The sequence below is a fragment of the Adiantum capillus-veneris genome, chromosome 9, assembly GCF_014529385.1.
Source record: "Adiantum capillus-veneris isolate H3 chromosome 9, ASM1452938v2, whole genome shotgun sequence".
Lineage (NCBI taxonomy): Eukaryota > Viridiplantae > Streptophyta > Polypodiopsida > Polypodiales > Pteridaceae > Adiantum > Adiantum capillus-veneris.
The window spans coordinates 85,111,744-85,139,279 of record NC_140939.1 but is presented as its reverse complement, the minus strand read 5'-3'; the positions used below and the strand labels follow the sequence as shown (position 1 = coordinate 85,139,279).

Below are 27,536 nucleotides of genomic sequence, written 5' to 3'. Positions count from 1 at the left end.
ACAACGTGAATTGCAGAGGTCCGTACAGTCTGCCATGTCATTAGCGTGAATCTTGGGTCCGTACAACTGCCATGTGATGAGCGATTTCGCAAGAGATTGTGTGTGTATGGTCCTACTTTATTTTAATGCCCGTTGGCAGTTGGGTCCCATCGGACAGGGTCTCATAAGTTGGTGGGAACTTCTTTAAAATTAGGCCCACTCGGCGAGGACTTGTAAGTTGGTGAAAACTTCTTCTTCTGTTGCTTCTTCTTAGGGTTTAGGCCCCTTGATCGGGATGTATAGGTAGGCTCAGGTCTTCAGTGGCTTGACACGTCGGGAGTATGTGACATAAACTTTCATTTAGGGAGTGATCTCCTTACCGAAGTTGACACAGACCCTACAGTCTCATTATGACAAGATCTTTGAGGCTCCTTTATCACCCACATAAGCAGCTCGCCAAGAGCGTCATTTCTTTCAATCGCATGTTACTCCCATTCTTTCAATGCAGCAGGCTCAAGACTTGGAAGTTGTTTTCATTGAGTCAGACTTGTATGCCAGCTTGCTTGATTTGGGCCGTTGGAAAGCTCTCGGATGGGATGGTCTTACTGATGAGTTTTCTTGTCATTTTGGGATGAGCTAAAGTTGCCACTACTGATAATGGTGAAGACGGTTTGGGAGCAGTAGGAACTGCCCTCCTCTTGGAAAGAAGACCTCAAGTTGATACCAAAGCATGCATTATGTGAAGAGTTATCTCATTGGAGGTTAATCACACTCATGCTTGCGGTATATAAATTGATGGCTAAAATGCTTGTTAATCGACTCAAGTGCTTTTTGCATGAAGGCCTACATAAATGTCAATATGGCTTCATTTCACGTTGTCAAATTATTGATAACCTGGCGAATGCCATCATTGGCATGTAACAAGAGAAATATATTCAATAGGATGTATCGGTCATGCAGGTTGACATTGAAAAGGCCTTTGATATTGTTCTTTGGGACTACATTGCAGACACCATGCAAAATTGGGATTTGGGCCTAAGCTCTCACGTGGCAATGCACATAGCTCTTTTGCAGGATTGTTGGATGGGTTTCTCATCGATTCTTGGCCTCTGGGACGGTCAGTAAGGCAAGGATGTCCTCTTAGTGCTTTGTTTTATGCAATTGCTACTTACCCCCTGCTTATGTATTTGGATTTTTTGACTTCCACTGGTAGATTGCATGGCCTAGCATTACCATGCGGGGAACACTTTGTTGGCCAGGCTTATGCAAATGACTTTTTATTTATGCCTTGCAATCAATATGATGATGTGGAGCCAGATTATGCATACTTTTCACTTGTTTGGATTCGCTGTCACAAGACGGGCACCACTTGCCAATAGAAAAGAACAAACTGAACAGACTTTTAGCACTTCAATAACGACAGAATTGAAAGAGAGAGAGCACATGTGACACAGAGTGGCGGAATTCCACCCCGGAGAGTATTGGCTCCAAACCTTGGCGCCCCTTTCGGTATTTCTTTATATTACTTAAACTAAATACAATGCCGGTACTCGCGCTCTGCACCTTCTCATTGAAGCGTGCCAAAGATTGAGCCCTCTGCACTTTTTTTTTTTTTGAGAAAAAGATCCTTCTATTAGTTAATGAAAACTGCCCATAGGGCTACAACCACCTCTGCAAGAGAGGGCTACAACAAGCATGATGGGGAGACTCTCCCAATGAAAAAACAGCATATATACAATGAGGCTAAATCAAGAGATGGGAGGAGGGAAGAGCCACACAGGTGGACAGTAGTGCCATCTGAGCACCCCCTGGACAATGGTGTAGAAAGGCCCAGGGCACCAGAGTCGAACGAAAGCCTCGTGGCGCTTCCGCATGCGGTCGGAGCTGCCTTGTAGTCCCTCAAGCTGTCCTCTGAGAGTATGGATCATCTCTAGCCAAAAGTCACGAACAGTCTTTGTTGGTGGCACAGGGCGAGCCTCAAAGATGCGGAAACAGTAGGCCCGCCAGATGAACCAAAGTGTCAGGCTACTGATGAGCTCCCAACACTCCTCTCTCTCACTGCACCACTCCTGTGGAGTAAGCTCTGTAGCAGGCTGGAGTGTAGGACGCCCCCCCTGTATCACTATCATCCTGCTGGTGGAAGATAGCTCAAACTGAAGTACCGGGCCCGTGAGGGTGGACCAAGCCGCTGCCCCCAAAGTGTATTGTCGAGCCGTGGAGAGAGCAGGCAATAGTCGAAGAACTCGTAGCCACACCTGCTTGGCCGAGGGACAGTCCCAAAGACAGTGACGTTGACTCTCCACCAAATGGTCACAAGCTGCACATGTGGCCGAGAGACCACTATGGACTAGCCAGCTCCCTACTGCTGTGGCTCTATGTGCGACCAACCACTGAAACAAGGTGACTCGCCTCGGCTGTCTGGAGTCCCACAACCTCTCCCAAAAGTCTGCCAAGAACTCGACTATGAGACCCTCCTCCTGCCAATGACGTGCTGCAGCGGGGAGGGCCTCTCTCTGTGCTGCTAGTATATGACATCCCAATCGAACAGTGTATTGAAAGAAAGGGACTCCTGAGTGGTCTGCAGAAGAGAAGGGGTCCCTCCATAGCCACTCACCAGGATCCCACTGTACTCGTGCCAGCGGACAACACTCCCAAGCCCATAGCCTCCAGTGTACTGTCTCAAGAATTGCTGGGTCATGGTCTATGACGCAGGTCCTCCCACAGATGCCCACTACTCGGATCCTCTGAAAATAGCACTCTGCTACCTGCGGGGCCTCTACTGCAACTCGCTGTAGTCGTCCCCCACCCTGAAGCTCGAAGAACAGGGCTGAGACAGACTCTGAGCAGGCCCTGACTGAAATGAGAACCTCCAGTCGTGTGAAGGCTCCCATCCACCGGGGTGCTACTGGCTCGAGAGGGGTGAGCCACTCAGTTGGAACTTACTCTGTGATGTCTTGACACATGCTCTGCACCCCTCTCATGCTAGCTGGAAACCTTGCACCTCCTCTGATAAACCTGTGAACTCTAGCCAGTCACGTAGAGAGCGCACTGGACCTGCTGCCATGGGACCCCAAGAAACATGAGGCTGACTACCAACCAAGTGGCCTGTCTGAGTGCTAACTATGGGGTTCTAGATGAGGGGCTGTCGTAGGCGCTCCTCCGTGCACGTCGGCTGTCTCTGCTCCAAGCCACGCTGTAAGAGCTCCCAAGATCGGAGCAAACTCACAGCAAAGCGGTCCTCCTGTCTCCTACTCAAACCAACTAGGCGCAACTTTGTAAAGATCCATCTGGTCGAAGGTTGCCAAGGGCCTCCTGATTGAGGCACCCTGGCACGAAGCCTCTGCAGCAAGAACTCCTTTCAGGGCTTCTCTCCTGGAAGAAGTCCTCTGACTACGAACTTCCCAAGAAGGGCTCTGCTGTGCTGTGCTGGATCAATGATCCCAAGCTACCTGAGAACAAGGAAGTGTGATGACCGACCAAGCCACCTTGGCTCGGGCAATCTGAGTGTCACGACCTGACCAAAGGAAGTTCCTGATCAGCCTCTCTACTTGGCTGATACAAGAACTCGAGAAGATCCAGCAAGAAGTGATGTACCACATAGTCGCCAACAACACTTGGTTGGCAACTACTACTCTACCAGCCAGCGAAAGTCGTGCTGAGCTCCAATGTAACAGCTTTCTCTTGATGGACAGGAGAAGAGGAGCAATTTGCTGCTCGGGGGACAAGTCCAAACCAACCTGACAACCCAAGTATTGAACTGCAGTCCTTGGGGGAATCCACCTGAAACCCTCGCCTGGCATCCAATCTGGCACAGGAGCACTACCAACCGAGAAAGCCACTGTCTTTCTCCAGTTGATCAGTGCGCCCGATGCACAACAGAAGGTCTCCAGAGCCTGCTCACATCTGTGCAGATTGGCCTCCTGACCCTCTAAGTACAAGGTTGAGTCATCGGCAAACTCAGCGTCTAGAAGCTCATCTCCCCGAATAAGGAGTGCTAAGCCCCACAGACCAACCTGCTATGACACCAAAAATCTGGTCATCGCCTCCGCATAGAACAGAAAGAGAAAGGGGGCAAGAGGACAACCCTGTCTGGCCGAGCGTGTGAGCATGAAGCGCTCACCTCTACCTCCTGCCAAAAGCACCTGACTGTGAGCCTGTCTGTACAAAGCTGACACCCCTCTGATCCAAGCATCTGAGAAGCCCATCCTGCGTAGAGTGCCCTCTAGAAAGTCCTAGTCAACTCTGTCGTATGCCTTCTCAAAATCGAGAAGAAGAATCACAAGGTCCTCCCCACGGAGCCGTGCTAGGGAGAAAGTGAAGATGTTGTCAAGGATACTGCGTTCCTTGACAAAACCTGTCTGAGTCCCATGTATAAGGCTCTCCAAAAGTGGCCGAATCCTCAAACTCAGAGCCTTGGCAAGAATTTTGTAGGCTGAGTTGAGGATGGTGATGGGGCGCCACTGTCGAATCTCATCCAAGGAGCCACCCTCCTTAGGAATGAGGTAGATCAGGCCCTCACTCATGCTATCAGGCATCACTCCTGTGTGCAAAATGTACTGAAAGGCACTACAAAGATCTTGGCCAAGCAGGTCCTAGTACTCCAAGAAAAAGCTGGGAGTCAACCCATCCTCACCTGGACAGCTACCACGAGGAAGGGCCCTAAGAGTCGTGTGCAGCTCCTCAAGCTGAAGTGGCATCTCTAGCCTCTGGCGCATCTCCTCTGTCACAAGACAAGGCATCTGTGCCCAAACCTGCTCCTTGCATGCATCCTGCCGCTCTGATTGGGGCTCAGCTGACAGTAAATCACGGTAAAAGTCAGTAGCAACTGCACGCATATCCTCTGGCTCACAAGCAACTGACCCATTGGGTCTCCTCATCGCATGCTGAGGTCCCACTGTCTCAAAAAAAGCCCCAGTCACTCTGTCACCTACCCGAGTCCACTGAGATGCCTGTCGGTGGAAGGCAAACACATGACGCCTCTCCTCTGTGCTAGCAAGCTCCTGTCGAGCCTACTGTAAGTGCTCCTCCAACCATGGATTGTTTGGATGCTGCTCCTGCATCCTCTGTAGTGAAGCAATGCCTCGTCTGAGACGCTGCTCCTCCTCTCTCGCTGCAGCCCGGCGAGCCATAGACTCCTGAAGAAAAAAGTGGCTCAGCTGAGCTAGTCCTAAGGCCACTCTGTCTGCAAGTGGAACCTGGCTGTCCATGCCCTCTGTCCAGAGAGCCTCTATCCTCTCTCTGAGTGCTGAGTCCAACAAGACCCGCTCTGGGATGCGAAGCATCGTGCTCCCACTCCTCTGCCTGTCTGCCACTGTGAGGATCACTGGTGCATGGTCCGAGAAGGAAGTCCCTGCCAGGATGCCCACTGATACCCCCAAGTCACTGAAGTGGTCACTAGTGTAGAAGCGATATATCCGTGATAGATTCACTCCTCCCACTCTGCGGTCCGATCTAGAGAAGGCAAGACTGTCTGGAGGCCTCACAAAGCCAGAGTGCTGCCATGTATCCGAGACCCTCAAAGTCATACAGAACCTCTCCCAATCTGCTAACTCGACTCCGTGCACAATAGCATGGCTGCCTCCAATCCTGTCAGAAGGGTCCTCCAACATGTTGAAGTCCCCTCCTACACACCAATGGTCGGCCTGCGGCAAAGACTCAACAATCTGTGACCAAAACTCTGCACGAGCACTCACCACATTGGGCGCATAGATGTTCAGGAAGCCCACAGGGCCACCCTGAACCTGCATAGTAATCCACTGAGCCCTGCCTGGCACAATAATCCCTCTGCCCACAATGGCCTGGTGTAATGAATCCGCAATAGTCATACATACCCTACCCTGGATGCCCCCAGGTCCAAAAGCAGCTGACCAAAAGGTATCATATCGTCCACGCAAAATCTGACCACATCGTTGAATGCGGCTCTCACACAGATGGTGCTCCTGAAGCATAAGGAGATCAATCTCTCCTCCCACAAGGCAACGCTGAAGCTCCTGACGCAATCGGCCCCGCTGTTGTTGAAACTGGGGCCCACCTAGTCCCTGCAGGTTCCATGAGACGATCCTCATGGTGAGCGAGAGAGAACAGATGCTGCCGCAGCAGCAAGTCGTGCTATCTTCGAGGCTGGCTTGGATGGGGAGTAATCTGCATCCGAGCGTCCTCTAGATAGGCGAGACTGCAGTGAGTGCCTAGCCCAAGCCCAAGCAGAACGATCCATGTGTAAAGCAACCTCCTCTGTCCAGGAGTCCTCATGAATGTATACATAGCAAGGCAAACACTACGTATCCGCAAAGAAGTATACCACAATGTGCCTACATCCTGCTGTGTCTGGGGGTGTCACTGCAAACTTGGCCAATGGCCACAAAGTCTGTAGCAAATCTGTAACTCCAAGTTCTCCCATGTGATGAGAGAACTCGAGAACCTGTGTATGCAACCATCCCAACACTGAGTCGAGGGACCACTCTGTCTCGGCCCTACCACAGAGGGGGAAGGAGAAACCAACTGCTGAGTACAAGGCCTCTGTCCCCCTAGCGGCGAGGAACAAAGCATGGACCCTGAAGCAGGCTGCCTCGTGGTCTGCTACGGAATCGCAGAGAAAGCGAGTGAACCCGTAGTCGAAGAAGTCCCAGCGGCGTCGGAGGTCAATGCTCGTCAGACCACGAGGGATAGCTGCAAGGGAAGATGTCTGAATTTGCAGAGCGGGCCGCAAGAAGGGCTGACCGTCTCTTGCTAGGCGACTCGTGGCAAAAGCGTTGCCAAGAGATCTCCTAGCTGTCGGAGAAGGACCAGTCTCCTGAGTCAAATGTGGAACTGGAGCAGGAGAGGGGGGAGAAGGAGCTAGGGGGGGGGGGGGGGGCGGAGGAGAAGAGGGGCGAGATGGGGCTACAGAGGAAGAGGGGCGAGGTGAAGAGGCGACGGGAGCAGGCCGGGGGGGGGGGGGGGGGAATGAGGAGGTGGAGGGGAACTCTGAGGGGGAAGCGACTGTCGAGGGTGAAGCGGAGGTGGAGGCTGGCGTAGGGGACTCCTCCTTCTTAAGAGGACCAAAGCGGTTCCCCGTGGGAACCCACTGCTGCTGAGTAGGCACCTGGGGGCCACTCTGAGTGCCAGGCTGTCGCTGTGGCCCCTGGCGTTGACGGCCACGGGCCTGCTGCCACCCCTCCTCCGTTGGAGCCCTAGGCTCGGAGGGTGGCTCTGAATCTGTGCGTTGTGCTGCTGACTGTGGCTGCGGCCCAGCCCTGGTAGGTTGGGGCTGAGGTTGTGGTGCAGGCCTCAACCTCCTCCGTGGACAGGCCTTCGCTAGGTGGCCCATCTGTCGGCAAATGAAGCACTCGTTCGGGAGGCCCGAGTACTCCACACTCTGTCTGAACCAACCCCTACTCACCCGAGGCAAAAGGATGACCTTTGGGAGCATGTGGGTATCTCTGACCAAAACTCGAACCGAGGGGATGCTAGCCGCCTTGGTAGCTACTGATGCTACCGTACGAGGTTTCTCCAGGACAGTCCCGATGGCGGAGCCGATCCTGGAGAGAAGTGATAGGTACTCCCTCCGTAAACTTGGAAAGCAGACTGAGATGGGGATGTCTGCCTCCTCTACTAGAACATCCGAAGTCGGGTCAAAACCATGTCGCCACTGTCGAGAGTGGGCACGTGATGCTCGGATGGCCAATGGACTCATAGTTATGACCTTGGTCGCCATCTCGGAGGTCTGAAACTCGATCTGATAGTAACCCCTGTCCGAGAATCTAGACATCCAAGATCTTTCCCACCTCTGCGAGAAGGCGGGCCTGGAGAAGGTCTCGTAGCTCTCCTCTGCTAGGTCGGGTGCCGAGAATCTTACAGATGACCGACGTCGCCTGCAAGCGCTCTACCTCTGCGGCTAGGCTCGCTTGCTCTGCCGGTGAAAGAGCAAGTCGAATGGTGGGCTCAGCGGGGTCGGGCGAGGGGGCTTTGGGCGAGTCCCTCTGTGGCGGAGCTGGAGCCTCCATCTGTGTCTACTGCTGTGTCTGAAAGGAGGAAAGAGAGATAACCCTGTCAACGACCTTGACGAGCACTGTCCCAGGAAGGGTACTACCAATGCCAGCTGAAGGAAATCTTCGGGAAGGAAGGCGGAAAAACAAAACAAAGGAGGCCGCCCAGGGGGGGGGGGGGGGGGGGGGGGGGGGGGGCGCAATGCGTATAAGGCAACGGTAGAGGGGTAGCGGGTTGAGCGGCAGAGGCAGCGGGCGGGCTGGGCGAGTGGCGGGCGGGGAAACGGGCTGGGCGGTAGGGGCAGCGGACGGGCTAGGTGGAACAGCGGGCAGTGTAGGGTGGGGGGGCGCGTTGAGGGGCTGCGAGTAGCAGCTGCAGGCACAAGGTGCGTGAGGGCAGGGGGGGAGGGCAGCGATGGCGAGAGGGGGGGGGGGGGGGGGGGGCGCGGCAGCAGCAGCGAGCAGGCTTTGAATATTAGGAATTTTTTCTGTGATAGCAGAGTTTGCCCCCGTGTGGGGCACTCTCTCTCTTGAATGCCCTCTGCACATATTTAAAGGCCCTTGGTCTCAAAAGCAGTTACATGAAAAGCAGTAAACTCAAAAGCATCTAGTCCAAAGGTGCCAAAAGCTCCCAGTGCGTTTTACGAAAATTCGTATAGTTGCCACGTCATCAATGTAAAATGCGGCAATCCGTACAACTGCCACGTTAGTGTTAGCGGAAATTGCAGAAATCCATACAAGGTGCCATGCCAGGATGCCAGCGTGAAATCCAGGATTCCGTACAGCTTTGCCACGTCATCGGTTCCCCACGCACTTGAGCGTGTGTGTGTGGGCTTGCTTTACTTATTCTCTTTAGGTCACTTGGGCCCCATCGGACGGGGTCCCATAAGTTGGCGGGAACTTCTTTAAAAATAGACCCACTCGGTGAGGATCTGTAAGTTGGTGAGAACTTCAACCTCTTCTGTTGCTTCTAGGGTTTATGCCGGTCGGCCGGGATCTGCAAGTCGGCTCCATTCTTCGGTCGCTTGACACATCAGAAATTTGTGACATCCCCCTTGAAATCGGCCCATGGGGTGGTAGGCTTTGGCTTTCACCCAAAATTCTTTACTTTACTTTAGACACACACATAGAGAGAACTTTGCAAAGGTAACCTACGACGCGAATTAACACTTAAGCACACACACGGCTTGGAAGCTAGAATGCTCCGAGCAGACGCCGACAACTTGTAGGCCCCAAGATTGGCGCCCCTTTCGGTGTTTATTTATTCTTTAAGAGGGTAAATTACCAGAAGAGTCCTGGGAATTCTTTATCTGTATCCCACTAGATACCACTTGTTCTGGCCAAATTTCGCTAGCATAGCAACCCCAAAACTTACCCGAAACCAATTCCCCTAAGGGGAACTCACTTCCACTGACATAAACCCTCTGATTTCTGCCCAAAAACAGTAAATTCAGCACGCTGTATTTACTGGTTTTTGCTCTGTTTTCAGCCCTAAACAGTCCCTGAACTGTTCTGTAACAGTGGGGCACAGTACCCAATGGTCCCGGCATCCGTATGGCTGAAAAAAAGTCCAAATTCAGCGCATAACCAGCGCTGAAAACGCACCTCTACGGTGAGGTTATCACCCTCGCCGGTGCCTGCTTTTGGAGCAGCAGTTAGCTACTCCTATTCCTGCTCAGAGAGGCTCTTGCCTCAGCAAAAACGCATATAACCACATAGTTGTACATGAGTCGAATGAAGAGCCCTCTTGTGGGGCATCACATTACTGCACGTAGGGGAGAGAGAGAGAGCAGTGTGAGGTGTGTAGGACATGAATTCTTGCACACTGTACATGAGAGGGAAAGCTTGCAGTCAATAGCTCTTAACCCGTGACAGCCTGCAAATGAGGCCCCTCTCAGCAGCGCCCCTTGTTCTGCATCAGGAAACTGCATCAGAAGGTGCCACTTGGCACATTTACAAGCATTTTCCTGTTTTGGGCTTCCCGCTTAAAAATCTCTCGATTGGTTGCCTAGTTGACTTTGCAGCAGAGTTCTAAACTGTTCCCCTTGTCATTCGGGAGGTAATGACACGAACAGATTTCATGGTCCAAAATAGCAGTTCCTAAATTTTAGGAGATGCTTCCGTTGGACTCCCACTGGTCATCTGACCATCTATCCCCACTGGGACCGCTTCCAAGAATGAAATGTGGCCTGCTGTCGGGTATTTCCCTTTGGTGACCCCACCTTAGCATTGTGCCTTTATTGAATTCACGTCCTAGTATCCTCCAACTTGCTAAGTGCGACGGGGGGACCTACATGATCTTGAACTGAGCCTAGACATCCTTTTACTATACGAGTTCCAGTGCCAACCAACTTCCCATCTGTGGGTGAAACTACCGTTCACATTGGTCATACAATGTTCGACCATTTGCAGCTTCAAAAAGAGGGTCTCAAAAATTAAACAAAAATCATTGGAAAGAAACCAACAACTAAGGTTACTAGTTGCCATGTCCTCGTGACATAGTTAACAGTTGCCACGTCCTCGTGACACCCCCTTCTTGGAAGAAAGTAATTGTCCTTGATTACAGCATATCTGCAAACAACGTAAGTTAGCTCAAAAAAATTCCGAGGGACAATCAGTTTGCTCTTTTTTTTGTTAAGGAGTTGGCTTCTCCTTTCGTCCATATCGGAACTCTTGATATTCTGGCGTAGTAAAATTAGCCATCACACCCAGACCGCATTGATCTTCCACGGGTGTTTTGATGCACTAAAATTACATACCCAGGCAATTTCATCCAATTAGGAATATTCAGTGGTTGGCACATGACAATGCAACACAAATGCTCACATATGCATGTTACAAGACATAGAAACATAAAGTTGTCGATGAACACTCCTCCCGCATAACCTAACAAGGTATGGGCCGGGAGATACTCAACGACTCCCTCATCACTCCCCCCACATAATCTAAAAAGGTCCGGGCCGGGAGATATAGAGGCCTTTTAGAACCAAACGCCCCGCAGACTGTAGCCTGCGTCGTTTGGAGGTGCTGAGAATAACCATTGCTCAGACTTGTTAATACTCCTCCCGCATAACCATCCAGGTCCGGGCCGGGAGTAACAACAACAATATTTTTCAAGCATTCAATACTCCCCCCGCAAATAACCACAAGGGTCCGGGCCATCAAACATCATTTCTCACTACTCCACTCGGGAGTAAATCACCAAGCATTGAAACCAACATTCAAACCAGAGTCAAACAGTTTAAATTGGCACCAAGACAAGTTCGAAACAGATACCATCCATTTCAAACAAATTTCAAATAAATTTTCAAACAACTTTCTCAAACAATGTTCAAAAGTATCTAGATATTAAAACAACTAGAGAGTTCATTAAGGTTTTGTTCGGACAACCGAACTTCAAGGACGATTGGCTTATCCTCGTGCATCATGGTGATGGTTCGGTTCCAAACCTGGAGAGTCGCATCATTCTTGTCGTGCCAGCCCAAGAGAATGTCGCAATTGCCCAACTTTATAATCTGGAAATAAGCTTTTCCATGATAATCTTGGATAGTCACTAGAAGAGCACCAATGAGCGGTACCACTTTCTAAGTTTGCCCTGTAGCTAGCTTATTTTCAATTTCTCCACCCTCCGCATTATAATCAAAGTGCATCTGCTTCAAGAATTCTGGATGGATGAAGTTCTCTGTAGCTCTGGGGTCAAAGAAAATAAGGGCTTTGAGGCCATTGACTTTGCCATATGCTCGGCACAATTCATTTGCACTCTCAAGGCGTATGCCATAGATATCAGAGGGACTAGTCCAATAGCGGGTCTAGCTCTCTTAGCTGTGGGTGGCGCTAGGGTTCTGTTGACCGTTGGTGCAGGCGTCAGCTTCGTTGGTCTATCAATGCGATGGGGACAACTAGAATGGTTATGCCTTGTTTGAAAGCATCCAAAGCATCGGCCTTCTTGTAGTAAGGTGTCTCGTTGTTGAGGCGTCAAACGAGGCCTTTGCGGTTGATTTTCACGAGACTCTTCAGAATTTGTTCGTTGTTGCCGAGAGTTGTGGTTAGTGGCCGGAGGTTCTTTTGTGGTAAACTCTAGCTTTCCCTTCATCAGTTTGTAGCTGACCGCGGCATGGTCCATAAGCTCTTCCATGTTGGAGACTTGCTTGGAGAGACAATATATCTGCAATGGTGATGGTAGTATAACGGTGTATCACTTGCATTGGGCCTCCAAGGGAACGATCCTAAAGAAGGACACCGGAAGGTACAAGTCGAGAAACCTTTGGTTATAGTTGTCCATGGTTTCGATGGCAAGCATTTTCAAGTTGCCCCACTCTGCCAAAATCCGGACTTCAAACATAGAAGTCATGTAAGAACCTAAAACCAACCGTTCAAGAAGTGGACTTGGACGACAAGAACCCAGAACTGGATGAATAAGTATATCCCAGCGGCTGACTTTAGTTCAGTTTGCTACCACCCATGGGACAAGTGGGATGAGAGGCATTCCTGCCTTGCGTTGGAGCCCTATAAGACGGCCGGCTTTGAACAAACAGGTGGATACCTGTTGCAGCTCAATAGGAGCACTATAGTGAATAGGAAGGAGGAGAGAATGTTGGCTCTCGCGAGAGTAGGTAGGCTCAAACTGGCTGATAGTTATATGCGCGGACACAGCATTTGCTCGCTGTGCTCCCAGTTAGAGGGTCATTCGCTTTTGCATTTGCTGATGAACTGTTCGGTGGTTGATGATTCTAGGGGGAGATGGGTAAACCGATTCAACTCCACCTTCAACGCACTCAACCCTTCATTGGATCCTGAAGAAAAGACTGTTATCCTCGTTGGTGGGGAGGCTCGCGGGAAGCAGATGCCCTTCTGGGTACGCCGTAATCCGCACTCGAGGGACGAAACCGCAGGGCACATGCCTGTGGCGAAGTTCCTCAATGAAGTTGTACCCCGGTACTTGGGTGCTTTGCATAGGCGGATGGGGATGCTCCCCTTCCTATGTTGTTATTTTGAATCCGATCCCTTCCGAGGGAAATGTCGTAATTCTCCCCAAGCAAAGCCAAATGAGCTACAAGAGTGCCCAAGTGCCTTTCCCCGCCGAGAGGGTCAACTTCACCTAAAAGGGGTTGGGAGGTGCACAAGGGAGACACCACCAACCTCAACGGACGCCACCTGTGAGCCGAGGCCCTTCCAAGCGGGTATGGCATTTCCTAGTGTAGCAGGCTACAGTGTCACTTTCACAAGACACTCAGTTAGTACAGTTGGTTTGGTGTGGTTCACACTGGATGGACTCTCTCGACTGGGCAGTGACACGTCGCAGGATACGGACGGTGGTCTAGTGGACATCATGGCCAGGTCACCACTACCACTCACTTTGGAGGTTGGCTTAGGTGGCTGACATTTATGGGTTGTTGGGTCATCGGATCACCTTCTAGATATACGGTCCAGCATCGTCGTCTTGGGGTATTGAGTCTATACACAGAGCACTTATTCACCATCCTTGCAGATTTGAGCCTCGACACCCCGTGTCTCTGTGAGCTCAGTTGTTGTCTATTGTTTCCTGTTTTCAGTCTGTTTTGAGTGAGATTGTCAAGCACATTGCACTGAGGAGCACCCACTGTAGAGAGCACGACACACTATCTGTGCTAGAGGTGCTCTCATTTTGGCGATCACGGTGGGACCTCAAATGAAGTCTCACTCGTTGTTGAGATACAAATCGTGAAGCTAGTTGGTTGTTACCTAGTTTCCCCCACTTGCTTGCATTGTGTAGATAGTCTGCTGGTTTGGTCCTCTCTCGCCTGGTCCAACCAGTCCTCGTCCTCGTCGCGGGTCCGGGTCTTGGTCTAGTCCTTGCTAGTCGTGGTCCAGTCCTCCTCGCCCTGGTCGAGTCCTCCTCGTCCTGGTCCAGCTAGGTGGTCTAGTCATTGGTCCTCGACCAGGTGGTCTAGTCACTATCCTTACTTGTCCTGGTCTAGGCCTGTGTTGTTCAACCCACAGTTAAGGGTCTTCTTGCCCAAAGCTTGGTTGGATTGGTTGTCACTGCATGACACATACAAGGCGGTCAGTCGAGCGTCAAAGCGCATTACTGAGCCCTCTGAAGTACTATAACAGAAGACGACCTTTGTTACCTAGTAGAAGTCCATCAATCTCATCACCCATATCTCCACATACATCACCCATTCCTTTATGAGGTTCCACATCTTCCGGATCACCTTCTCCAGTAAAGCTCTCTCCTATTTTGCTACAGCAGGCTATTGAGCAACAGGCTCAGCAAGGGGCTATGGAGGCTTTGGCAAGTGTTTTGGCCAAGGTGAACATCAAGTTCCCCACCTTCAAAGGACTCTCTTCAGAAGATGCTGACGACCATGCAAGGAGCTTTGTATCTCTCTGTAGGGGTCGTGGTCTTAATAGAGAGGATGCTTATTTGGTTCTCTTTCCATCTACCTTGGATGGCTTAGCAGACAAATGGTACATCCAGTTTGCATAGAACCATTTTGCAATTTTGGCAGCCTTAAGACAACAGTTCTGTGCAGCATTCAGGCCAGGTGACTATCAGGATAAGGTTTTGAATGAGTGGGCCAACATGGTGCTCCAGCCAGAGGAGACGTTTGTAGAACTTATGACGAAAACCAAGTCTCTGGTTGCCAAGCTTTCCCAGCAACCCGGTGAATTTATGGTTAAAAAGTGGGTAGAGAAGGCGCTTCCCAAAACTTTTCAACAAAAACTCCAAGAGTCTCCGACCCGACGCCACTCTGGAGGAGTTCATCGCAGTTGCTACTAGGATAGCGAGGGCTAGGAAGCTGTTCAACAACTCCCCTCACATAGAGAACCCCTCTGTGTTTTCGGAAAGTCCTGCTGGTCCATTAACTTCTTTACGCAAGGAACTGGAAGCCCTAAAGTTACAGCGAGCTCTTCAAGAGAATAGGTCCTTCTCTCTTAGACAAGAGAAGCCTCCACATCACTAGGCATTGGAACAGATCAAGCGCGAGCTAGAAGAGCTCAAGTGTCAGCAAGAGACTAAGGCTACGGTTTGGTGTAGATCATGCGCTCTCCAGGGCACCCTCCACAGGAATGCCCCCTTCGGGTTTATTACCACTTCTGTGAAAAATCTGGACATGAGGACAAAGGCTGTTACTACCTCAAGGGATTGCGACAAATACAACAAAGTCTTGGTCCTACTCTTCAACAAGGGCCAGCCCCTTCATCCAACATGGTTTCTCCCTGTGGCCATCCACACCATATGCCCCCTTTGCTGACAGTCCCTCCTATGCAACGTATGCCAAGTACTTTTCCGTCTCAGAGCTTTTATCATACCCATGCTCCCTCATCACCTCAAAGCTTCTATGCCTCCCACCTCCAACTCAATGCACCAGGAGCAAGGACCACCTCGCCCTTCGACTCGCCCTTTGAATCGGCCCATTTTGTGCTACAGATGCGGGGAATATGGGCATTACCAAAGCAAATGCTCCTTGCCAGAAGGGTCCCCTCCCTGTCGTCATTGCCTTGAAACGAAGGATCAATAGAGTAAGAATTGCCCTAGATTTCGTGCATGCACGGCTTTGAACCCAAGTCTAAGCCAGAATGAGTTTGCCTTTCCCAAGCTCAATTTGATAGCAGTGAGCACCATTTCTCAACCGCCCCCTTCTATCCACGTGGTTACCCCTCATAATAAGCCACCGCACTTGGCAGAGGAGCCATTGGGCGTCCTCACCCGGGCCCAGAGAGCCGCTCTCGGTCTTAGCATTCCAGCAAGTTCAACTCCCCCACACATTCTCACACCAATGAATACCCTGCCTGCAGATGTTAACAAGCCATCACCTAGTGCCATGAAGGAATCCAAATCTTTGCTCTCCGATATTGATGAAGCTTTTTTGGAAGCAGTTTCAGATCTACAAAAGATCAAGGTACCAGAAAAACCACTGGTAGAACAAGAAAAGCTTACAGCAGAGACAGTCTTGAAGAACACTTTCCAACAAGTGTCCCTCTTATGACATGTTGCGGCTAGATGCGAGTCTCAGAAGTGACACCCTTGCAGTTATTCAGTCACTTTACCCTGGAGCAGGTCCTAGTGGTGGGCACCTTCCAATGCAACCGTCAGAGTCCTATATGATATCCAATCCCGCTGCTCCACTCATTGATTATAGAAGCCCTCGCCTGACAGTGTCCGTTTTGGGTCGGCAATTCTCGGGAGTGATAGTGGATGGTGGATCTGGCATCAACCTGATGCCCGAGTTCACTATGTTAGCTCTACGTCTACAGCCTACTCGCCCTGCTCCCTTCACATTGGCCGAGACCAACGGACAGTATACCCAGTGGGCATCGTGGACAATGTGCCTCTTCAGGTACAAGACTTTACTTTTAACTTGGATTTTGTTGTGGTTCGTCTTCCCCAGGTTGAGGGCGGATTTCCTTTGCTCATTGGAAGACCATGGCTGCGACACACTAAAGCACTTCATGATTGGGGAAACGACGTAATGTGGATACATACTTCTGGCTCCCCGATGCAACCCATTCTCTTAGAAGGAGGTATGGATCCAATGGTGCAGCAAGTTTCTTTGTCGATGGAAACCAACCCTGAACAAGAACAGTCTACTACACCTGAAGGGTCAGTCGAAGATCTGTTGGAGTGGTTGGAGGCTACCAAATCTATGCCTTGTTATGGAGTCTCTATTCACTCTTTGCCTGAAGGTACACCCTCTTCAAATGTTTCCACAGTAACTAAACCTAATGAGCCACCTGAGCCTATGAAGAAGCATAGAAGCAATAAGAAATCTCCTCTACAAGAGTTCACCCCCCCTCAAACATCAACCCCTTTGGTGTCTGCTTCTCCGACCAGAACAAAGCTCTCCTCTGTGTCTAGCAAACTCCCTTCACAGAGCCCGTCGTGCAAGATGAATTCCGAGATCATGATAGTTGTCTTGCTCATGATAGCTGTGTGCTCCTTACTTGCCCCTATCTACCCCTATCCCCTCGACCCTACACACAATCAGAATGCCCACATCCTTAGGGTTCACAGTTGTGGCAAAGAGATCATCAAGAGCGCCGAACATTGTTGTTCCCATTATCTACAAGAGAGTCACCAAAACAAAAGAGAGCAGGCACTAATGCTGTCCCCTGCTGCTGTAGGCTCCTGGCGGGCAGGCCCTCCTCCATTGGTGCCGGCTACTGCATTCTGTTGTTCAGCAACTGCAATTGTTGCTTTCCGTAGGCACATGGCCGCATGATGATCGCCTGTGTGACTGTAGCAAGAAGCTTAAATGGTCAACTGCAGGCTGGTGGAGGTGAAGCTGGGCCGAGAGCAGTTGCAGGTGAGCTCCATCATTCCCCGCCACTCCTCGCCCCCCTACTCACCCTAGCCCTCTCTCCCCCTCGTCCCCCTGCCCAACTCTCACCCCTCTCTCCCCCTCGCCCCTGCCTACTCACCCTCGCCACCTTGCCCAGCTCTCGCCACTCTCTCCCCCTAGTCCTTGCCTACTCACCCCTCGTCCTACCCAATTTCCCCCTCCCCCTCGCCCCTACCCAATTCCCCCCTCGCCCCTGCCCACCCCCTCCCTTGCCCTCGCCCCTACCCAATTCCCCCCTCCCCCTCGCCCCTACCCAATTTTCCCCTCGCGCCCTGCCCAATTTCCCCCTCCCCCTCGCCCCTACCCAATTTCCCCCTCCCCCTCGCCCCTACCCACCCCCTACCACTCACCCTCCCCCCTACCCACCCCTCGCCCCTATCTTCTCCCATCTTGCTCCCTACCCCCTACTCACCCCTCGCCCCTACTCACCCCCTCCCTTGCCCTCATCCCTAACCAGCCCCCCCTCGCCCCTACCCACCCCCTACCACTCACCCTCGCCCCTACCCACCCCTCGCCCCCCCTCATCAGCCCTCGCCCCCTACCCACCCCTAGTCCCCCCTCATCAGTCCTCGCCCCTACCTAGTGCCACCTTGTCCCTGCCCATAGCTCTTGCCCCCCTACCCCTACCCACCCCTCGCCCCTGCCACACATGGCCCGAAAAACCCTTGCTGCTTCTCATCACCCTCTCCCCGGGTACTTTCACAGTGTGTAACCTCTTGTCTTCAGCTTGAGGAGACAGACCTTCTTATATTTTAAAAATCAAGCGGTCCTCTGGCTTTGTTTCCTTGTTCACAGAAGCAGGAGAGCGACACAAAGGGGGAGAGCAAGTTTTGTGTCTTTCCTTGTGGCTTTCAAGCATTCACCTCGCGGTCATCCTGTTGCTGTTAATGATTTTTGTTCTACAATCATTATGGAGCTTAACCTTAATTGTGGCGTTACTCGGGCTTATGGTCATCCCTCTTTTGGAGAAGAGTGTTGTTGCAATAAGATGCAAGGTTCATCTGTAAGTATGGACCAGGTCATTTTTCTCTCAGTATGGTTATGGAGGATAAAGATGCGATGGATCCAAACCAAGCATATCTTTTTGCTGTGGGGCCTAATTCTGTTTTGCCGATAGGGATTCTTGGACTATGCAATCATACCGGGTTCTGGCGTATGCAAAGGCTTAAGGCGTTTGCAAGCAGTGCAGTGTTTTAACTCCACTTTTGAGACAGGTAAGGTTATGGTTGGGCCTAAAACCTGCTTCATGAAAGATGTACGGACGCGGTACCTAATACTTCTCTTTTACATTTTCAGTATTCCTCTCACGGAGACGGTGAGCGGTCTTGTGGTGGGCAACCTGTAGCAGGCTACAGTGTCACCTTCACAGGACACTCAGTTAGTACAGTTGGTCTGGTCTGGTTCACACTGGACGGACTCTCTGGGCTGGGCAGTGACACGTGGCAAGATACGGACGGTGGTCTAGTGGACATCGTGGCCAGGTCACCACCACCACTCACTGTGGAGGTTGGCTTAGGTGGCTGACATTTATGGGCCGTTGGGTCATCGGATCACCTTCTAGATATACGGTCCAACATCGTCGTCTTGGGGTATTGAGTCTATACACAGAGCACTTATTCACCATCCTTGCACATTTGAGCCTCGACACCCCATTGTACCTGAGAGTCCTGGGCTGAAGCTGAGTGTGCTGCCACGCCAGAGTCTGTATCAATTCTTTGAGATAGTCGAGTCATTTGTTGTTGTCTACTGCTGCTGTTGTGTCTCTGTGAGCTCAGTTGTTGTCTATTGTTTCCTATTTTCAGTGTGTTTTGAGTGAGATTGTCACGCACATTGCACTGAGGAGCACCCACTGTAGAGAGCATGACACACTATCTGCACTACACCTAGGGGAAAACCGTCGGGTTACAAAGGCAGTTTAGTGAGGTGAGCGATAAGTTACCTAGAGGAGGCAACTCCAAAGGGAAGATCGAAGCAAGTCCCGCAGTACCTAGGCCTCTGAAGAGAGGTACTTGGTCGCTGTCACGCCCATATCAAGTTAGCGAAATGGGTCCCTCAAGGGAATGGTCATGGCCCTAAGAGTGTAGATAACTCTGGCCTCTCGTATTCCAGAGGAAACTAGTGACAAAAGCGTCTGCCTTAGGATTGTGGGTGCATAGTCCTCGTCATTCTTCTTGTATACTTTTTCGGTGTATGAGGAGAGCGGCCAGGAGTGCCGTACCCGACTCCTAAACCAAAAAAAAACAAAAGTCATGTAACTACATGAAAAAACTGTCTTGAAAGCTTTCCAGACAACAATTAGGCCATGCTACGAGCAGAAAAATGTATCACCTCTAAGTCATTTTCCAACCAATGAGCATCAAAGAATAACTAGCTCAATGGAACAATATAGCAACTTAAAGCAACCAACGATTACTTTATGTTTTAAAAAGGTTAGAAGGATAAACACATTGATGTGGGTGGATTTTCATTGGATTGTCTTCTCAGAGGATTTAGATGTCATTTTCTCTATATTTCTATATGAGATGTCACTATTGATAGTTAGTTATTATAGTTGCCTTATTGTAGCTTTGGAGGATGATCTTAGTCAATAATGAAGAATCCAAGAATATATTTGTCATTACCTCATTGATGCATAGAGAATGTTTGCACATGGGTATTCATATGGGCTCCCAACCATTTTAGCTTGGTAGCAGTGGTGGTGGGGGAGGTAAGGGCAATGGCGGTTTCACTGGATCAGGGTCAGATGGCTGCACCATATTCTTGAAGACTTCCCCGATCGACACAGACGGTTGGGAAGGTTGCCGGTTGGAAGCCCTCGTACTTTCTGGTGCTGGAGGAGGAGGTACCACTCGAGGCATCAAAGGGGGTAACATGTAATTCAAAAATTGTTGAAGACTTTGCAGCATCGGAAGATTCTACCGAGGATGCCGCAAAAGAATGTCTTGAAGCTCGTCGAGAAGAAAGTGCAAATATTTTGCTGAATCCATGAACGCCATGTCTAGGGTTCTTTATGGCTTATGCCCTGTAAGACAGAGCGGTGAAGACGGGAGCGCGCCCGATGCGCGATGAAGTAAGTATGGGAGTCGCTAATAAGTTGGCGGGAATTTCTTTAAAAAATAAACCCACTTGGTGAGGATCTGTAAGGTGGTGAGGACTTCAACTTCTTCTGCTGCTTCTAGGGTTCAGGCTCTTCGGTCGGGATCTGCAAGTCGCCTCCGTTCTTCAGTGGTTTGATTCGTCAGCAATTTGTAACATTGGCGGCAGGCCTCAAGGTTAATTTTCATAAATCCAAGATGTGACTTTTAAAGAATTGTGATGGGCATAAGCTACTATGGTTTTATCCGCTTGCTTGGAATGCACCACCTACACAGAAAATGGATTGCGTTCTCCACCGTCTACATTCCAAGTTAAGTTATTGGAAATTGGCCACTTGGCCCCTACATGTGTGTCTCAGGATTGTCCAGTGCATTCTCACGTCTTATGTGCAGTTTTACTTTTGTTATCTTGGTCTCTGTTGCACTTGCAGTCCCTCATGTCTAGTGTTTTGGAGCATTTTTGGCGCACCTCACCTCATAGGAAGGGTCTCGGGCTGTTGCCATTCTTGGTGAAACAACAACAACCCTAGACACTGATGGTATCACCTTTGTGTGCTCATATTGTCACGCCATCCTTTGGTCATTGGCAGCCAACATATTGGGAAGTCATTTTTGGGAAGCTTGAAGGGCACATTCCTGGCTGTCCTTTCACTTCGTCTCTCGTTGATGATTGGAAGGCTATCGCCTCGTAGTTGGAATGGCATGGACATCAATCCTCTCTCGGAAACTCCCTTTGATTGGAGAGCTTGCATTGGAGCAAGGCTTTCTCTTTGACATTGGTCCAACGGTCTCCTCGCCAGGTGTATTTTCTTTCTCAAAAAGGAATATGCTAGGTACATCAGGTTGTGGACAACATGGGTCATGTTGTTTCGTTCTCTGATGCAGCGTCTCAGTTTCGATTGGGACTCCATTATTCTCCTCTTGGCGGGAGATTCGAAGGATGCTCGCTGATCTCTTACCTATTCCTCCTTTGAACATGAACTCCCACTGCTCTGATTGGAATCTTGCTGATACCAACCTGGAATGCATGTCAGCCGGCAACGTTTATGTCCTTTTGCAATCTGATGCGTGGATTGTCATGGTAATCAATTGTGGTCTCTCTCCAAGTCATCCTTATGGTGGAAACAAACATTGTCTAGCATTTGGCAGAGTCATCTCCCTCAGAAGGAACATATTTTCTTGTGACGTTGCTTGGTGGGAGCTCTACCTGCTGGCAGCATATTGCGCCTTCTCGTTGTGTTGAGATGTCATGAAGCTGAGGAGATCGTGCCATGCTTATTGTGGGGCTGTCGCTACTCCAGATCCTTCATTCAACAGGTGTTGGCTTCTCTTCGGCTCCGCTTTCCTTCCTGCACTTTTCACATACGCAGTCTCAGTTTATGGTCCTTTTTGGTTGTCAGATTTGGGGCCATTTGGCACCATCGCAACCTCTTGATGTTTCAAGGCACTGATGTTGACCCGTTTCCCTAGTTCAAATTGTGGCTTGGTCAAGCGTTGCATTTTGCCTATGATGCTGGGGACACTACTCTTGATGTCTATAGGATCTACTTTGATTGTTTCTAGCCTTGGGAGCCTCATGGTGCTACGCTTTTTGTATCTCTTCTGTTTCTGGGTTTTCCTTGCTTTAAGGCTCCCAGTTGTAAATTATATCAACAAGATCTACAAAAAAAAAGTGCATGTGTGTAGGAGGAAAAGTACGTCGTGCTCTCTCTTGTGGGTGCTTCTCAGTGCAATGTGCAAGAAACGTCACTCCAACAGAATGAAAACACTATAGAGCAATGGAACACAACAAACTCAAAAGACACAATAGTAGACTCCAAACTCAATGGAGCTCGACTAACTCATGGAACCAATACAGACTCTGGTTGGCAGCACACTCACCTCCAAGCCCAGGACTCACAAGAACAATGGGGGTGTTGAGGCTCCAACTGTGCAGGGAGAGTGCAGATGTGCGGTGCTAGACTGAACACAAGACTCAACACTCTAGACTCATAGAACGTCTATAATGCATGCCTTGACTAAAACCAACAGAGCATATATACAACCATAAAAAATAGCCAATGGCTAACATAATATCCCTTGACAGCCAGATATGTCTTATCTCCAAACTGTGGTGGTGGTGAATTGGCCACGGGGTCCACTAGACCATCACTCCCTGCGTCTGCCACGTGTCACTACTGGACGGGAGTCCACCCAGAGTAAACCCCAAACCAACTGTACCTACCTGTCTACTGCAAGTGACACTGTAGTCCTGCTACAATGTGTGTGTTTGCAAGAGCTCAAGCTCTCTCCTTCTTTATCTCCTAATATGTTTTTGTAAGCATTGTTTTCAGCTCGTAAGTTTTTATTAAGTTTTCAACAGGTTCATACCATTTTTGAATATGCTCGGCCGCCCACTTAGTAATTGGGTAGCCAACATGGAAAAATAGCTCCAAAATCAGTTGAACGGGTTCATACCATTTTTACACCCCATCATGCAATAAAGCTTGTAGGACAACTCTCATCATCTTTGAAAGAGAAAGAGAAATATAGGTAATAGGATATAGAGGGCATCTGACCATTTCCTTTCACACAACCTCTAGTAAGAACCCTACGGGCAAAATGTGAGATGGAACCACCTTGTCTCTGTCGGTGTATTGAGTCCATTGTCTTCCAAAAATATCAAGTCAGTGTAAAGTCACAAAAGTAGCCATGTAGATAGGTGTGGAGGCTGAAACCACAAGAAAAAAAAGCTTTTGAGAAGCGATTTTTGCAGCCTTGTAATGGCTTAGCCACAAGTCTGAGAAGGTACTTGTTAAAACTGTGCCGTATAACCCCAAAACGCAGGTACAAGGAGGCTCTCTTTGGTTAGACGCAAAACCCCCCCCAAAGCTGGAGGAAAATGCGGCAGCTACATACACTTCTTCATGGATGAAAATTGCACTGAAGAGATTGTGGAAAAGAGGACCAAAATCTTTGTCCGAAAGGATGGAGGCATCCTCAGTCAAATCCAGGGGGTCAATCTTGATTGATTACGTTTACGAACCTCTAAATGCCCCTTTAGAAGCGTATCAAGCTAGCTTGGAGGCTGGACAAAACCTGGAAAACAAATGGAAACATTACCCACACCCAAAGCTTAAAGCAGCAAAACTTGAAGCTTTTATGTTTAGTACATGTATTAACTTCAACGTATTATACGTCCTGCCCCGTACCTGGTTGCTATGCTTGGTGTAGTATTCAGTGGACCTACTTTCTCTATGAGAGGTGTTGCAGAGGCGAGATTGACGAGGGGATATGCAGTATTAGGAGGACTAGACATTATATGTTCACAAGTGCAGTTTCAAGAGCCACGCACTAAGTTGCGGCTATGTGACATGTTGGTCACTTCTACCATGCTTTATGGAGTGCAGATATGGGCCTAGCCTGGATCATCATAGTAGATCAGAGCGTACATATGATAGATGGAGGTCCATGGAGAGTCCACTTGTATCCATGATCTCCAGGCTGACCGAAGCGAAATCCCCAGTGCCACATGAGATTATCAAATCTGAGATGAGTGCACCACCGAGTTCCCAGTTCCCATGAGTAACAGGTCTTGAGTTCAAGACAACTGATTTAGATCTTTTGAGGTCTCTTGTAACTTTACCTAAAATGTTACAACTTCTCTCCTCGTGTATGTGCATGCATGTGGGCGTGCATAAGTAGACGAAATAGGAAAAACTTTTCTATCACCCGAGTGTGATATGGATTTTTCCAGTATCATGTCTTGATTACAAGACTTCTCGGATAGATCATAGATCTTTGAGGTCTGAGAATTGTTTTCACAACATTAAAACTGTTCTTCTCCCTCTCTTTCTCTCTTCTTCCCCATTTTTGTTCAGTATACAACTCTAATCGTTTTATCAATTTCCTTGTGGCTAGGTACCTACAACACTAACTCACACAGGTAGGGGCAGGGGAGGGGAGGGTTAATGGTGAGATGAATGAGGACCGAAGATAATGGTGGCAGCCTGCAGAGTAATCCTCGCACCCAAGATTACAAAATGCAATCTTGGTTAACCGGGATTACTTCGCAGGCATCTATGCCCCTCTCTTGCGCATCTGAGGTTTGAACTCCCCACCTAGGCTTTGAGGATTACTTGCCTTAAGCATGTTGCCCGGATATGCTTTCATGATCTATATCTGTTTACTTTTACTTTTGACATGTAAACATGCCGGGTGGACAAAGTATATTGGATACCCCAGATGGCTTTTTCCAACAAGATGTATAGTGCTCGATTGATGTCAGCACCCAAGATTGACAAGGGCCCTTGATCTCACCCATCGATGACGGTGTGAGTTAGGATTGAGGGTGGCCTAGCCTCTTATTTTTAATTTCTCCTTGTTTGATTGATTGATTGCACAGTGGGTGACGTGTATAGGCTAACTAGCCTACACACATCACCCAAGATTGACAAGGATGACGGTATGAGCTAGGGTTGAGGGTGGCCTAGCCTCTTATTTTTAATTTCTCCTTGTTTGATTGATTGTTTGCACAGTGGGTGACGTGTATAGGCTAACTAGCCCATACAAATCACCCAAGATTGACAAGGATGACGGTGTGAGCTAGGGTTGAGGGTGGCATAGCCTCTTATTTGTAATTTCACCTCGTCTGATTGATTGATTGCCCAGTGGGTGATGTATATAGGCTAGTGGGCTTCACTGTTTAAAAAGATTAAAGGCTACTCAACTGAAAACCTGGTTCAATCCGATCTGAAAATTTTGAAATTTACCTCTAGATTGTAGGTGAAGATGAGAAAAGCTAAAGGAGTTGGTGTTACTCTCTAGAAATTTCTAGATGAAGGTTTTTAAAAGTTTTCAGAGAAAAGTTTGTTTTGGAGCACTACTTAAGTTTGTTCTTTACCCATCTTTCGTGACATAATTAAACTACATCAGTCCCGATTTTTCTCCTGGGATAAACTGTGAAAGAGGCTGGTACAAAAGGGAAAGAAAGAAAGCTCAGTCCTAGAAGAAGTTCCAGCCCATTTGATCTGATGTCTCATTAACTGTACATACCATGGAAAGGCTGTTGCTTTCATAGTGTACTTTTGTGCTCATGGTTGTCTATTCTGAACAATTTGCATTTAAAACTATCTCTTCTTTTATGCAAGAATATACTAAAGTCATGCATAGCCAATTCTGATTAAGCTCTTATTCTTTGCAGGTATCTCCAAATTGTAAACCAGATGTTTAGGCAAACTTGTCGAGCTCACCTGAAGACTAGCATTAAGTGTTTCCATTAAGTTTACCCCATGACCCGTGTTGCGCTGTGCTAACGAACTTGTAGAGATGCTGATGCGTATATTTTAGACTTCATCTCTTCTAAGGTGTCTCCTTGCTTGTGTAGCTTTGAACTGCCTCTTGCTTTGTATATTATTACGCGGTTATGAGTACATAGTTATTGGAAAGGGAGGTGAGACACCTGTCAGAAGAGTGCATAGTTGCTCAAAAGGAGGCATGGCTTCTACTTTGTCCTTCCTACTTCCGAGTATCAGCTTTGAATAATAATTCTATGTCATGTTGTAAGAGCCAAAGGGATCTTAACCTAGTGTTTGGTGGATGTTTGTGTGGGCCAAGACCCAGGTTCGATTCCCAGCGGCACCTTACATTGTAGAAAAAAAAATGGTGAAGGAAATAAAAAAAGAATTCTATGAGGAAAAGTGCCATCACATGAGCATCAAGTTCCTTGCCGTGAACTTGATTGTAAACTTACCAGCTTTATTTCTTGATTCTAGAATGATGCAACTATCTGTGGATCTGGCAAACAAGCCTGGGTTCATAGTGTCGGCACAATCCTATTATACGTGCAAAAATGTGGTTGTTGATGCATACTAAAGAAGTTAAAACTTATTTTCTCAATTCTATCCAGGCTGATTGTGCTTTCTGACTAACCTCTCTTACCCAGCTTTTTGCCAAAGCTCTCCGACCCTTTGAACTGTCATCAGGGAATCCAATATAGGGCATATAATTTCAAGTACTTAAGTGCTTAAAACTTGAATACGATTGTCTCTCAATTCTCTCTTAATAGGTTCAAAAAAGCCGGTAGTTCTTGGATCACTGCATTTTTTTCAATCATACATTTCCTCCGATCTTAGATGAGCTTGCATTTCCTTTTTACAGTTTTTTGAACCTTACAAACACCATCTTATTCATACAATTTGTTTCCATAGGGAATCTTTTAACTTTTTTCTAGGGAACCTTGTAAGCCTTGGATCGATTTGGCAGCATAATACTTCAAACCCACCATACTTGAAACAATCAGCCCAAGGCTCCCACACTCTTGACATTAGTGCCAAAGGAGAATAATGAGTGCATAAATGTGGTCAAACAGCCCACACTTGTGTATGAAGCAATTCGTGTAGTGGCACACATTGTGGTCATAGGTTATAAAATTCGGCGAAGAGCACTCCCATGTGAGGACGAAAAATCATTAAGCAGGAAAATGGGTGCAACAGAAGCACCATAACATGCCATTCAATGTGGGGGAGATAGCGTTGTGCTTAGGTGATATGCTTCCAATGGGGAATTCGTAACTTCAGGACTCGAGCTGGCCTCTACCCCCCTTGTCCAGAGAGCTAGGAGACCCATCTCTTTGCATACTTTTGTTGCCCATGTGCCATATTATCTCTGCAAATAAAAACGTCACACTTATCTTGAAAGCTAACCTTCTACGTCTCTATGAGAGAACTGGTGCATTTTGTCTCATTGAATATGACATCATTGCTATACATGGCTACCGATGGGTCATACACCACTTGGAACCAAAATAGCATATGGGTACAAAGGAAAGCTCTCATTATCCCCTAAAGAGAGTAAGTAGATTGCATTTGATTGTCTCTTGCAAGACACCCTTTTGTAGACTTGTGCCACCATTTCACCATATAATAATTTTATCTCTTGTTGCAACACAATCCTCCTATAGAATCTTGCAAGAATAATGCAAGTTGTGACTGTTGGTGTCGGGACGGGCTTTCTTGCTGCAATGATGGCATTCAATGTCTTCTTCATCATGCAATTGATTGATTCATTGCTTTTGAGACTTGCTTTTCTCATGGTACTTTCTCGTAGATTGCATTCTACCTTATCAACAATGAGAGCAACGCTTCACTTTTCTTGGTCATTGAAGTTTTATTTGGTATCTTCTAAAAAAAACT

General features: G+C 48.7%; 1 long non-coding RNA gene across 6 annotated transcripts in view; it reads left to right on the top strand.

The window, feature by feature from the left end:
* Positions 1-25,910, top strand: part of LOC147450750 (uncharacterized) — a 96,640-nt gene extending 70,730 nt beyond the window's left edge. Inside the window, exons 2-7 of one of the 6 annotated variants that reach the window (XR_015189161.1) lie at positions 19,963-20,339; positions 20,449-20,541; positions 20,955-21,164; positions 21,250-21,445; positions 21,514-21,681; positions 25,547-25,910. This is a non-coding gene — a long non-coding RNA (uncharacterized LOC147450750). The other 5 variants (XR_015189158.1, XR_015189163.1, XR_015189162.1 and 2 more) reach the window with 5 other exon arrangements.
* The last annotated feature ends 1,626 nt before the right edge of the window (positions 25,911-27,536 follow it).